The following is a 15,300-nucleotide window of genomic DNA, read 5'->3' on the forward strand; positions in this document are numbered from 1 at the left end:
CCAGAGCAAGAAGTCTTGAATTTTATATTTTTTTCCACTCAACCTTCTATTTGAAATGTTACAAATTCCAAGTAGCTTAATTCATTACTTGAACTTTTTGGAAAATCAATAATTTATTACAATCTATCCGTGTCTGGCTTTTGGTATAATTAATAATTTATTACAATCCATTTGTGTTCGAGTCAGGTAAATGTGTAATAGTGACTAATGAAGGATGGATTTCAAAATAAATAACAAATATTAACTTATATTACTACATTTATTTTTACCATCAACATCCTTATATGTTAGCACTCACACTACATTCTATCAATAGTCAACCTTTAATTAAAAAAAAAAAAAAAATTACTTCGCCATCACTTTATATTATCGATTCTTCTAGAAATAATTTAACAATTCACAATAATCTAATAAGTTCACAACAAATAATATGAATTTCACAACAAATAATATGAATGTTTCACGTATAATCTCGATGCATTTATATAATTTTATTTTAATAAAATATAGACATTATTGGTACATGATTGGGATTTGGAATACCAAAATATTATATTAGAATCTAATTAATTTTATTTATCCCCTTACTAATAACATGTGGATCTCTCTCCAAGATTTTTACGTATCTTGTGTTGGACTGCGGACATCTACTAAAGCAACGGTAGTAGAATATTCCCAATATCCTTCTTTTACGTAACATAACTACTTGTTTAACTATTTGTTGTTGTTGTTGTTGTTGTTGTTGTTTTAATTTTTTTTTTTACCTAATTGTATTTTATTTTGTTTTTTAAATTATATCATCTAGTATATTTAGTTATGTACATTTTATTGGTGACACATGCATTCAATAATTTAAATTTGTATAGACTACAAAGAGATAATACATATATTCTAATTGTCCTTTCCTTTTTTCCTTTTTTGAAAAATTGCGGGACAAGACTGTGATACGAGAGGGAAACTTATTTTTTATTTCTTTTTAGGTTCAATTGTGAGCACTTATCTAGTTATCTTTTTCATTTCTTCCAAAAAAAAAAAATTGGTTATCTTTTATTTAATCTTCTTTTGTTAAATATTTTGGATCTTATTCTTGGTGTGTATTCTAATTTCTAAACATCATTTATTAGTTATTAATTCGCTTTATTATCTATTATTGTTAGGTTCTAAAACTTTAGGAACTAAATGTATTAGAACTTCATTTTGTGTATGTTGGCAAACCATGATAAAAACAATGAGTCTAGGTTTAAGCTTGATCAAAGTTTGTTTAAGTGTAAGTTTGAATCGAGTTTTTTGCATGAATTTATTGTGTAAAACTGCAAGGCTCGATCTATCAAAAGTAAGGCTGAATCGATCGAAACATGCAGTTCCAGAATTCTGTAGAAAAGTTTCAAATGTAGCCCAAGCCCATATGACGTGTAGGGTTAAGTGTTTCACTAATAGTATAAAAGGAAAAACCCTAACTTTGTTTTAAAAGTCTCTGAGTAGTTGTGTGTTTGCTCTTGTGCGAGATTTAAGAGGTGTTTACCTTAGAACACACGGAAAGCTCTACCAATATCAAGATTTGCAATCAAGATTTGGTGGTGATTTAGTTGCTGCATAAAGAACCTTTAAAGAACAACAAAACCTTTGAGAGGTGTCTCAAAGTCACAAGTAGGAGAACTTCAAGGTAGCATTAGGATGTTACTGGTCTAAGTCCTTTTGTAAAACTTCAATTCTTTCACTATGGATTTGTTTTTAACTTGAGGATAGTTAGGTCAAATCCTCCCCAGGTTTTTTACCTGTTTGGTTTTCCTGGGTCATCAGTTCTTTGTGTTCTTTATATTTTCCGCTTTATGTTTATTTGTGTTTAACCTAATCTTGAATAACAATCTTGTTAATCAATTTAGTTAAATATTAGGTTAAGCATATTGTGACAAGGGGTCTAAAAACCTAACAATTATGACTCTTAAATTGAAATATGTTTGACATTATATCAAAAATAAATGCCTTACAATATTTTAAAAAATATATAATAATTGATTAATGTTTGTATTCCCGTTGTGTCATTAGTCATGTCCTAATTTTTCAAAAATTGTTGTGTTGTCATGTTGTATCTGTACCTGTACTTATGTTCATGTCCATGCTAGATCACTACGAGTTTTGATGAAATATTAATTTTATATTAGGTTTTAAAGCCTTTCATGATCATATCAATATAAACAAGCTTGAAAAAACTAGAAAATTTATAAAGATTTAAATTTTCAGAATTTAATGAAAGAACATGGGAATTCAAACCTAACTATTGTAGGATACATACTATGTTACATCTAACACAGTTTCAAAATGAAATTATGGTTGACAAATGGTCGGTATTGAGAAGTTGAGATCAATACTAGGCCGTTTCCGTTTTATGGCCTTTGACATTACTAGGTAGTGAGGAAGATATAGTTGATTCCATTATTGTGAAATTCTTTTGAATAACTCAAAGGTCACGAGAGAGAGCAGCCCCAACTTTAAAGGAACTCAAGTTCTAGGGGAAGCTGGTTGTGAATGGGTCAGTTGTGTTGCAAGGTGAGGCTTGTGAGCCAAGCTTTGTAAATTAGCTCTGTCGACGCCTCGCGACTATTGTCGACCACCAATTGTGGCGACACTCGCGTGTTTATACGTGTGCACAAACTATGTGGAGGAGGTGTGTCATACCTCGGGTGTGTGATTGGAATATGAGTCGATTTTAAGGAAAATACCAAGGGTAAGTGAAGTTGCCACCAATCATTAAGTTTTTTCTAAGGTGTGATTGGTCACCAGACTCTATTTGATTTTATTACCAATGATAGGTTAAGAAAAATGTCATTTTTCCTAATCTAATATGTATGGATAAAAAATCTTGATTTTTGAGTTCGGAAGTCTAGTTACATGTGGGGAAGGTGTTAGGCACCCTACAATGCATGTCCATAGACAACCCTTTGTTTTGGTAAAATCATAATTTTTAGAAATTGGCAATTGAAAACAAACTATTAGCATTAGCTTTCGGGGCTTTAAATGTGTTGGGTTTTGAGGTTTGATTTCAAAGCGGGTGTGGTTCTGATCGATGCTTTCCAATGTGTTTGAAGTCATTGCCAAATTTCCACAGTGAAAATCCAGCAGCATTTCGGCTTACTTTCGTGGCGGAAATTCGACAGCACTTTGCCTTAGATGCGTCATAGCATGCCAAATGCTATTCTCACCATGCTTTCAACGTGAGAATATATCTATGGGGATACACGTCGAAAATCTGGCAAAGTGTCGCGTTTGATGTGCTATGATGCACTGGTAGGGTTTTGTGTCTGTGTATATAACGCGTATCAACATGCTCACACACATAAGGAAATCGATGTCATATGGTGACATAGATCAATCCAATCACATTGCGATGATCGTGCACACAGTATAGCATGAATATGCACCTACGGCAATCGCCTTGAGTACATACCCATACTACAAGGTCAAGAGCTCTCACGACTAGAGAGTGCTCACATAGCCACGAGAGTCCATCATACAAAGTGCACAATCACCCATATACAAGCAGATATAGATATACATACATCATGCACAATGCTATCACACAGAGCAAGAAAGTAAGTCAAACATTGCCAACATTCCAAGGGTATGGCCCAGCAAGGTACAAGAAATGTAAAACAGACATTGCCATACCCATGGAATTGGCCCAAGCAAGGTGCAGGAAAGTAAAAGGGGGTACATGGATGGGGACCCTAATATATGCTCTAGAGAAGAGGATTAAAGAGAGGGAAAGAGAAAACCGCTCTGGAGAGGCTAGGCCCCCTAATCTACTGATCATTGCCCTTTGTGAGCTTGCATCCTTTTGCTTTCATCCTTGTCCTTTTTGCTTGTGCCTAGGAAGTCGCACCCTTGCTCCAAGTATCCTTGCTCCATGTGTGTACATGCAAAGACCAAAGAAACAAGCCAACAGACAAGCAAAGAAACAAACAAAGGAGAAGCATGCTAAAGAAAAACTAAGAAAAGATGCCAAATGTGAGCAAACAAACATGTGAAGTACATGAAGAGGCAAACAAACATGTTATCAAACAAAAGGGAGGTGTACTAGGAGGAAAAATGTAGGTTTGGGTCAAGTGTCAATAGTTCCATTGGATTATAGTATGGATGACACACAGACTTATGCATGAACATGTAGGCAAGTGTGCAAAGAAGCAAAAAAAGCCAAACGGGTGGAGCAAAGCAAGCAATGCAAGCATATCAACATCGCATGGATAGGAGAAGGGTGTATAGCAAGCACACCGACACCACAGAGTTATATCTTACAAGTGGTTACATCCTAACAAACCCTAGGAAGGACAGGTGTAACCACAAAAGCACAAACCCATAGAGGGCACAAAACATGGCAAAGCCTAGATCTAGAAAGACTAACATATAGATAAAGTATAGAAGCAAGTAAGCAAACATTGACATGCAAAGGAAATGACCCAAACCCTTTAATATAGGCCTAGGTGTGAGGATGTAGGACTAGACCATAGGGTTTAGACCTACATCCCACCAGAAGGGCCAAAAAGCAAGAAAGAGAGATATTAAAGGGGGGGAAAAAGGGCTAAAGTAGCACATGGCATAGCAACCAATATAGATCTGAGCATACAAGCTTGGCATGGAGCACATAAACACATCGATTTAAGCATAAAGACATAGATCTAAGCATTAGCATGTAGATCTAAGCAAAAACAGGGCAAAGAAAACATAGGCATGTAGATCTAAGCATACACATGGCAAGGAGCCTAAAAGCATGTGGATCTAGGCACAAACATTAAAAGTAGCCATATCCTAGCCCAAGAAAGCTAGAACAACAATATCAAAGTGATAAATCATGGCATAAGCAAGGAAACATGCTATAAAAAGTATAAAGACATGCTAAGAAGCAAGAAAATGCTAGGAAAAGCAATAAAAGCATTTTCTTAAGTAAAAAGAAGATAGGAAAAGCTATAAAGAGAAAGGGGTGTGGATTGTAGCTAAAAAGCTACATCCACACCGCTAAACCTCAAATCCAAGGTATGGAACCAAGGAGAGGACGATTAGATGCAAGAACATTACCTTGAAGATTGTAGAGAAAAGATGAGAATCTAAGGTGTTTGAAGGTGTTTGGGTGTGTTTGAGAGAGAAATTAGAGAGAGAAAAGAGAGAGAATTTGCCCAAAAACTACCTAGAATTTTTCTTTTCTTTTTTTGGGTGCAAAATGAGGGGTCAGGGGTCATTTATACTGGAAAAATGACTCTATAGCTTCCGGCACACCTTGTAGGGCAGCCAGCCACCTTGCTAACATTAGCAATTCTAGTCTTTTCCAGGTTCAATTTTTGATGCATATTTGAAGGCCTTCCTAGATTCGGATTAAGTTGATCTTGGTGTCATTGGAAAGTTCTGGATGTCTAGTTTTCAGAACACTAATGATATTGAAAATCCAACAGTCTGATCAAAATTTATGGCCTTGAGAAGCGTATTGATGCACTTTTCACGGTTTTTAGGATATCTCAACTGTTTTAATTCCGATTTTGACCCATGAATAGTCATCGAAAAGGAAATTTGATAATCTTCATAATGGTACTATTCCCAAACTGTTTTGATAGTCAGATCAAAATTAGGGTTTCTGGTGCCCTCGGGAGTCAACCTTAAGTCAAAATTGGTTAAAGTTAACGAAAATCTCCAAGTAGCTCAGGTTTGATGTAGAGACATTAAAAATGTTTTTTTGGGATGATTTTGACCCAACTTTAACTTTCGGTAAACACAACGGGTTGCGCCACGTCAATCTAGATGTTTTCACGGGCCTATGGAGAAAAGATAATATTTTTGGAATTTTTGGGGTCTGACACGCAAATCGAGAGCAGACAAAATATAGTGTCTACAAGCTCGATAATCTTAGTTGTTCTCTATAGGTTAAGGATAAGTCTTGTTTCCTAGGTAGATCAAGTCCCTTACTTCTTTCTTTCCTTAAGCTATCCTTTGTTTCTTTTTTATTGATTTCTCCCTCCTAGCTCTTCTGTTTGTCCTCCTCGACCCACTCGAGGTAAAGCAGGGGTGAGTTTTGTTAGAGATATATTAACATATTAGCCCAATGTAATTGGCCCAAACCCACTTCTACTTGTACAAGTAGTTTAGGGTTTAATCGTCTATATATCCTCATGTTATAGTTCATTGTAACACAGACTTTGTACTACACTTTTATATAATAAAGATGTAACCCTTAAGGATTTCCTCCTTAAACATTGGCTAATAAAGCAGAACCACGTAACTCTCTTGTTCTCGGTATTCCTATTCTATATTTCCCCTTCCACATCCACTATAGCATATACAATATGGTATAACATATCAAGTTGCGAATATATATTTAACAAGTTCTACCTCCTTTGGTAGTAAGGATGGAAGTTCTAATTCACAATCTTTAATAATTGGAACTATTCCTAATTTTTTATTATTATTTGTTTTTCCATTGTTAATGCACTTACAATTTTATTTTAACAATAATGAATAAAAAGGTATTGTGATATAGATTTTGAAAGGTTATAAATTCAAAATTTCATAGAAGAATTTATCTACCAAATGTTTTTAACTTAAACCTAACTTAAGAGTTTTTACTTTTAAAGTACCAATGTAGAAGGGGATGTCACTCAAATGGTAGAGCAATAAAAGGGTGTTTGATGGCACAAGGATTGATACCTTGCATCTCCATTAATTTTTCCTTTTATTTTTTATCTTAAAATTTTTTTTGGCTAATCTATTTTAATTGGATAGTTGCTAAACATTTTTAAGTTATTTACTTTTTCTTTTGTCTTTTGCTAAATATTTTTTAGTTATCTACTTTTATTTTCTTTTTTGGTAGCCCAAATTGGATATTTATTAATTGAATATTTACAAAACATTAAAGAGGATGTAGCTCAAATTTGGAGCAGTGAACATGCTATTTGAAGGTACGAGGTTCAATAAATTGCTTCTTAATTCAATTTTTCCTTTCATTTTCTTTTCTTCTGATTTAATTTTAAAAAAAATAATTGGCTTATCTTTATTAATTGGACATTTGCTAAATTTTTTTTATTATATTTATCTAGTGTTTTTTTTTTTTAAATAGCCAAAATTGACTATTACGGGTAAAATTTAACGAGTTTTCTTTATACAATTATAATTTTATTTTGAGTGTATGAATGAAATTCATACCTCATATCTCGTTTATTTTGTACTTTTTTTTGGCTCATTTTTATTAATCTGATATTTTCTAAATGTTTTTTTGTTATCTACTTCTCTTCTCTTTTCTTTTTTGATAGCCCCTAATAGACTAATAAAAATTAATGAAAACTATGCAATTATAATTTCATTTTGAGTGTAACAAAAGAAAGGTAATTAATTCTTGCAAACAAACTGTTTTACACAATTCTAAAATAATTAATAATCAATTTATTTTGGGTCTAAGCCAATAGCTTTAAGAGGGAAAATTTTATTTAAATATTACTTAAATACTATTTATTTAACTTTTGATATCATCTTTTATTTAAAATCTAGCTACTACTTGTGGATTTACAAAATTACTACTTATCATTTTTTTATTCAAATTTCACTTATAGTTTTTTTTCAATTGATAATTAGGCTAATCTACTTAATCTTTCTTTTAACATTTTCAACTTAAAATAGGATCTTATCAATTTTAATTTTAAAAAATTATTTTCACAAATGCAATTGTAACATGTACAGCTAGTAATAATTTGTTTATATAAAAATTTTCCTCATTTCTATTTAATTATATATATATATATATATATCAGAAGTTTAGAATTTTGTTTTTATTGTCTTTCTTATGTGGCTTTTTAAAATTTAAATGTTGTCGCGGCATTTTAAATGCAAAATAAAAATTTTAATTATTATTTAATTAGTCACGTCAGCATCTAACATGGCAATGATGCACTTCATCTGCCACATAAGTAATTTTCTTTATTGAGAAGGTGGTAGGGACTAAAATGGTAACAATTTTCGATTTTTAAGAACCAATGTAGTTGCTCCCAAAAAGTATGGACCAAAAGTGTATTTTAGGCTTGACTTAGTTATGGCCCTATCATTGTACCAATTTATAGAGTGTAGACAAACAACTTATATTTTTCTTGTCACTATTATCTAATTCATGTTTTCTATTTTATTAGATAAGAACTCCTCTTTTTTCTTTTTTCTTTTTTCTTTTTTTTTTCTTTTTTGGGTTTAGATAGTGATTCTCTCTTAAAGAAAAGAAAACAAAAAAAAAAAAAAAAAGTAGTTGTGAATTGTAATCTGAGCAAAGTTAATCCATTTTTTTGCACCTCCATTTGAAAATCAAAGAATTGATTTTATGCAAATTGAACTAACAAACTCAATTATATTATTCTCAATTAAGATCACTCTCAAGGCATTTTTTATGAACCATTTAAATCTTATGTCTAAGGGATCAAATCCAAGTTTTATCAATCTATATTATCGTTTTAAACAAAAACTAACTTTTTAGTTAGATAGTTAATATCTTGGACATATTTGTTTTAGATTCTTCCAAGTGAAATGTTGTTTCAATTGTCCTCAATAAGTAAGAGGAAAAGTTATTCTGGTCATGAAAATGAAATTAAAAACTAGAGAGAGAGAAAAAAAAAAAAAAGTGATGGTTCAGTTGGGTTCAACCCAGTGGGCCATGTTGGATCCAATTGGCACTGGCCCGTTATCCTTCCACTGCAAAGAGTGGGAGGCTGTCGCTGCTCTGTGAAACCAGCCTCACGCATTTCCCTCATCTTTAGGAACCAACTGAACCCAGAGCCTTAGCTCAAGTCCGTTGGCTCATCATTTGTTTGCTTGGAACGGGCGGGCCAGATTGAAAGCCTCACTGAAATTCGACCAACTAGTTTGGACCAATGTCCCATCACATTTATGCCCCCACTTGGGTTACAAGCTCACATTACTGAGCTTGGCAATAAGCAGGCCTTGTTTGGAATCTTATAAACATTTAAGAGATCATTCATTTTGTCAATGTGGGATTGGTATCTATTAATTGTTTAGCATATTTCAGCAGCAGCTGATGGAATTTTCATCTTATGTTATTGAAAAAGAGTATTTATTTGTTTGTTAAACTTTAATGCATTCAAAGGTTAAGGAACAGGAATAGTTTTTGATAAATGTTGACTAAACAGACCAACATTGTCTAAAATTTAACAAAAACATAACATTAGATGGAAGGTAATTAAAAATAAGGAAACAATACATTCATCAAAGCTCCCCTCCTAGGTATAGCATCTGCACAATGATTTGCTTCCCAATAGCAGTGCTTAATTCTGACTTTGAGGAAATTGCCTTAGATGCATCCTTAATTCATCAATTAGTGTAGTAAACCCAACATTGGTTATAGTAGGACTGTTCATGAAGGAGACTACAACATTTGCATCAAGTTCTATTTTTGAAATTTGAATATTCATCAGAGCACATAGAAATTTCCCATTTCTAAAAGCCCCACAACAAGACTCCGCTTCCGTAAAAAAAATTGGCTTTAGATCCTCATGTTGATAGATTTTATTTTTCTCTTTGCAACCATAGTATCCAGATTCCAAATAGAAAATAAAGGTAAAGTCGGTTTAAGACAAATAGAGACTTTATTTAGGGTATCACTATTGAGAAGAGAAAGCTGTACCTTATAAGTTGGAAAATGGTCACTTGTCCTAAAGTTGATGGGGTTTTATGGAACTATGATATCTTACCGTGACACATTCATTAGGCCATGAAAATCTTTAAATATCTCACTCCATAGGATAGCCACTTATCTAAAAGCTCAGAACTTCAATAAAATTGACATCATTCCTTGAAAAAAAAAAAAGATGCATAACCTTTTGATCATTATTAATTCCATTGCTACACAAAGGAAATTCTGTAAGCTGGAAACTTGTCTATAGAAAAATGGTTACTCTGCTAGCAAGACTTCTAACCAAGGCCACTAACCATTGCAATTGGAGACAAAACTTCTGTCGATTACTTGAAGAATACTATGGAGTATAATTTAGATTAATTTGAAACTTAAGGGAATAAATGGCAGTCCTGCAATCAACAGATCTCTTATGTACAATTTTTTAAAATATTACCTTTCATACAAAATTTCCTTTAAATATACTTTTGCCAGACCTAATATATTCTTCTTCAATGATCCTATTCATTTTATTTTTTTATGAATAATAATATATCAAAGAGAAACAAGAAAGGGCTAAGGCTATCTCCAACTTTAGGGACAAGCAACCAAGACGGAGGAGAGGAGATGGAGATAGGCCCATCCCAATTACAAAAGGCCACCTAATGAGGCACATTGTGAGGAAAAAAAATTACAGCCCTAGTGAAAAGATAAAGAGGTAAGAGCTGCTTTCACTTCAGAGAAGAATGGAACAAGGAAGCAAGGGGGAGAAGCATATAGGTTCAAAAGGGCTTCAATAGTAATGATCCTATTAATTTTTCATCATCATCTTAGGATATTTCTTTTTCTTTCTTGGAAAATCTCAATTGTTTGATGCATTGGGCCTGAAATGGTACGTAGATATCATTCATGGGTACACTTGCCTTTTCTGTGTGTTTGTCCATTGCAACAATACATAGTTGTAATCATGAAAATGCTTTTGTCAAAAGATTATAATATAGCAGAGGTAGGCCTACCCCCACCGTATGACAGGTTATCTTTTCAATATTTTATTTTATTCATTAGCCAGGTAAATTTTTTTACTTGTCTGATAAGAGATCCTTGGATTTGTGATCCCAATTTACCTAAAATTTAATGTTATCTCTGCCCAGTAGAGAAAGGTTTGAAATTACAGATCATGCCTTCATCATCACAATTCTTTTTTTATAGTTTGATAGTTACAATGAGAGAAGAGGATTTGAACCTTAAACATCTCAATTGAAAACACTAGAAGATTTGAGCTATCCGACTCTTGACTTGATCATCACATTTTGTTAGTGTACAAATTTAGTTATTGATATAATGCTTTTGCTGTAAGTTGTTCTCATTTGGGACAAATTGGTGCTTCAATCAAGGTCTTGAAACCGGACCAGACCATACGGTCCGACCGGAAAAACTGCGAACCTCTCAGTTTTGCAGACTTTTTAGCTTCAAGAACCGTTCTATGTGAAAAAAGTAGGGACCCGTGCAAACCGTGGTCAGACCGTACGGTTCTCAGAACCGTGACCGGTTTTTGAGGTTCAGATAGTTTCTTTTTGTTTCAGCTTTTCCGGTGAATTTTGGCCAATACACTGATATGAAGTTATGAATAGATATAGAAGAAATGAAAAAGAAATGAAAGAACACAAAGAAGAACAAAGATCGGAAGGAGATCTGATAATTTCAAATCTTGAACAAAGGGATTTGTAAGGAAAAAAAAAAGAACCAGAGAAGAAGAAGACAAGTTCCTCAAAAAAAATAAAAGAGAAGAACACTGATCACACCTTCGTCTTCTGCAGTTCTGCTGCTGCTTCTTCTTCTTTCTTTCTTCTTTTTTTTTTTTCTTCTTCTCTTTCTTTTTTCCGTTGAAGGAGATCACTCTGTAATTTCCTCTTTTCCGTTTTCTGTTGCTGCTGCTTCAATGTGTTCTCTTTCTTTATTTTCTTACTCCTTTTGAATTCCCAAGTCCCTCATGTGACTAACATTGGTATGATGAAAGGTTTTAATTTTTTAATAAAAGCAAAAAAATTTCAGCCATTAGATTTAGATCTTTTCTTCAGCTACCCAACATGACGTGACAATTTTGGTAGGTGCATTAAATATTTTAAGTATTTTTAAGAAGAGCAATGCTCTATACACAAATTGTTTTACAACATTTTTACAAAATGTTGATGTGGCCGGCATCTTATTGGTTTTCATCCAGGCCCACCATTAATATCACATTTTATTTACCAATAATCACTCACCACATCAGTAATTTGTAAATTTTTTTGTAAAATAATTTGTATCTCTAGCATTATTCTCTTAAGAGTAATGTAGTATCACAATATTTTACACAATTTTTTGCAATAATTTGACACATGGCAAAGCGTGAGTAATGAAAAAAAAAATTATGGGTCTACAACTCTACCACTCACATCTCGTCATGTGGTAAATTGTGACAAAATTTGTATAAAATGTTATGGTACTATTATTGTTCTAATTTTAATTAATATTTACAGTTAAATATATAATAATTTTTAAATAATTATTTCAATTTAAAATTATTAAATAAATAAATAGATATTATATATAAATTTGCTTAGGATTTGATATTTCTTATTAGTCTTGTAAAAGTTATGATATGAAAATATATATTTGAAATATAGATATTTATATTTAATTGGATTATTTTAGTTAAATTTTCTATTTATACTAATCTAATATATTTATTTATATTAAATTATTATTAAATTAATTATGACGTCATCACGGTTCGACTTCGGTTCAACCTCAAAAACCTTGAACCTCTCTCTGGGTCTGAAAACCTTGCCTTCAATGTGTATTCATTGTTGTTTGTGTGACTTGAGCCCATTCTTGAGAATTATTCATTATTGCTCATGTGATTGCTCTCCCATGTTTAAGCAAAAATTTCAAGGATGATTGACTATTTTCTGGCCTTGAAATGCAAAAGTAAATCCTTGGGTTAAAAAAAGGAAATTATTTTTCATGTTTGTTGCAGAGATAATACCTTGTGAGAAGTCAATTCATGAGTAGTTAATATAATAGGTTAGGACACCACGTAATCCAAAAGTTTAAACCAATGAGATTTGGTCCAATTACATTATATTAACCACTGACTCTTGTCATTATTTCGTAGGAAAAAAAAATCTTGTCATTATTATTTCATGTGAGTCATCACTTACAAGTGTAAATCTAATAGTACCGTCGTGCATGATAGGATACAATGGAGTATGATTTTGGTTTTTGGCACAAATGCACACTTTGACCCTTAAGGGCTTAGCCAAAACCGGATATTGGTCCCTCAATAAACGAACATCGCCAACAGCTATTACCGAAATTGTTTCAACCATTTTGGTAAATAGAGATACTACGGGGAAAGCTCTAAGGTGATGGTAATTAAGTCAATTACTGAAGACAAGTGAATGGCCCTCAACAAGCATGGGGCCTCGTCTCCTTTAGGAGAGTGTGATCTGCCAGCATGAGTAAACTTTGGCTGGGAACCAGCCTCATTCTCCTGGTTTGACCATGGTATACCTATTAAAAATATATTCAATATCTATTACCCAATTTTGCAAGAGATCCAAGTAATGTAAGAGGGAAAATGCATATACCTAATATATTATCTATCAACATAAATCAATACTTATCTCATATATGCAACATATTTTTATTTATGATAATTACACAGATTTGTATAAATCATAAGGCTTAAGAGTTAAATGTTGTTTCTAGTGCAAAATTTTCTCATTCCACAATATTAAAAATCAATCAATAAAAATAATTCAAAGATAGCATACACACATGGTAGATTATGAATCTTGTTAGGGTTTTAAAGTTCACTTTCTCTCAACTTAATTCCTGTCTTTTAAAATTATATAGATGCATTAAAAGGTCAAGCCTTACCCCAAATGGCTCTTTCTTTTCTCGCAAGGGTGGGTTGATATTGTGACCATATGTTCAAGACTAGAGGTGTCTACGAGTCTGATCAAATCGGCTTTATGTTCAACCCGCACCCCTTGATTGGATTGGGAGGAAGAACTCATCCTGCCATCGACCAATAAGGATCGATGGTTCGTGAACTTCATAGGTGGTGGGTTGTTAGTCGACACCGAATAATGATGGAGAGAGGCCGAGAAGTGCTTAAAATAGCAAAGATTCAGTGGAGATCTCACCAAATCTGATAAGATCTCGCCAGATCTGGCAAAGATCTTACCAAATTTAGTAAGATCTCTCTAGAGCTATTGGAGATCTCACCAGATCTAACAGAGATCTCATCAAATTTGGTAGATCTTTACCAGATTTGACTATTTTCCGTCGAATCAAGTAAGTCGGATTTTGGTGAAGGAGAACCACCACTCGATTGGCCTATTTTGAAGGCAAACACCTGTTGTCAACCACCTAAATTTTTGGATTAGTCGCGGGTGGAGTGGGTCTGTGGGCAACTGTATTCAAAACCCACTAGTGTCTATGTGTTAAAATTGAAAAAAGAAAAAGAAAAAAAAGACACTTTAAATGTATAAAAATACCCACAAAAGATTCTGATAATTCACTGATCCAATCACATCAACATGTATCAGCTCTATAAGTACTTTTTCTTTCTTGTTCTTCCATGTCTCTTGAAAATTCTTCTACTTCTTTTGGCCTTCCTTGTCCTCATCTGCTGCCACTTCTAACTATTAGTATTTCTCATCTAAAAAATCATTGAGATTATAATCATACAATTCAAAGTTTTTGGTAGTTGAAGCCTTCAAATGCACATGAGCAAAAGAGATTTTTGATTGGATTTATAGGAGGATGATCTACTTTTTATAGAAACCAAATTTCTAAAAGGGCACCCAAAAAAAAAAAAAACCTAAATCTCGGAAAATACGGCGTATAATTTGAAAATTTTTGCAATTAAATATAATTGTCCTATGCATGCATTACATATAACAAGAACAAGTGTCATATTCTTATTGGTAATTGGAGCCCAAGGATTATTCCTTATGCGTGTATGTTTAAAGGTTTTTTTTATTTCTTTTTTGTAATAAAAAAAAATACAATGTTTTAAGATTAGCTTAGTAGGCTCATCCTTCACTTTTCTTAATAGGTTTTTTTTTCCTAAATCATTTATTTAACATAGGAGAATAATTAAGTTGACAAGTTTGGATGCTTACAAGATGCAAAGATTAACAACAACAATATATTCTTTATTGTCTCAATTTTTACAAAAAAAATTAAGAAGGATGCTGAAATTTTAGAATATTTGTGCATACCATATTCTATTACCCTATTCAATATCTATTAAGAAAATCGAATTTGATTAAGAACACTGGTACTAAAGATAAGGATCAAATCCTAGTTTTATCAATCTATATTTTCATTTTAAACAAAAACCAACTTTTTAGATTAGATAGTTCATATCTTGGACAGCTTTGTTTTAGATTCTTTTAAGAGAAACTGAAAGCTCGAAAATGTGTTAAAAACACAAGAGCTGTTTAGACCCCCAAATAAAAGATACGGCTCGATAGATTTTACACTAACTTAATTCTAAGTGTAGAATAGTATAAATGCGAGCGGATAAACAAACAAGCTACTCTAACACATATTCATATAAATAAAGCAGTAAAATGAAATGTAAAAGAGTAGGAAAGAAG

Source organism: Quercus lobata, chromosome 4 (assembly GCF_001633185.2).
Source record: "Quercus lobata isolate SW786 chromosome 4, ValleyOak3.0 Primary Assembly, whole genome shotgun sequence".
Classification (NCBI taxonomy): Eukaryota; Viridiplantae; Streptophyta; class Magnoliopsida; order Fagales; family Fagaceae; genus Quercus; species Quercus lobata.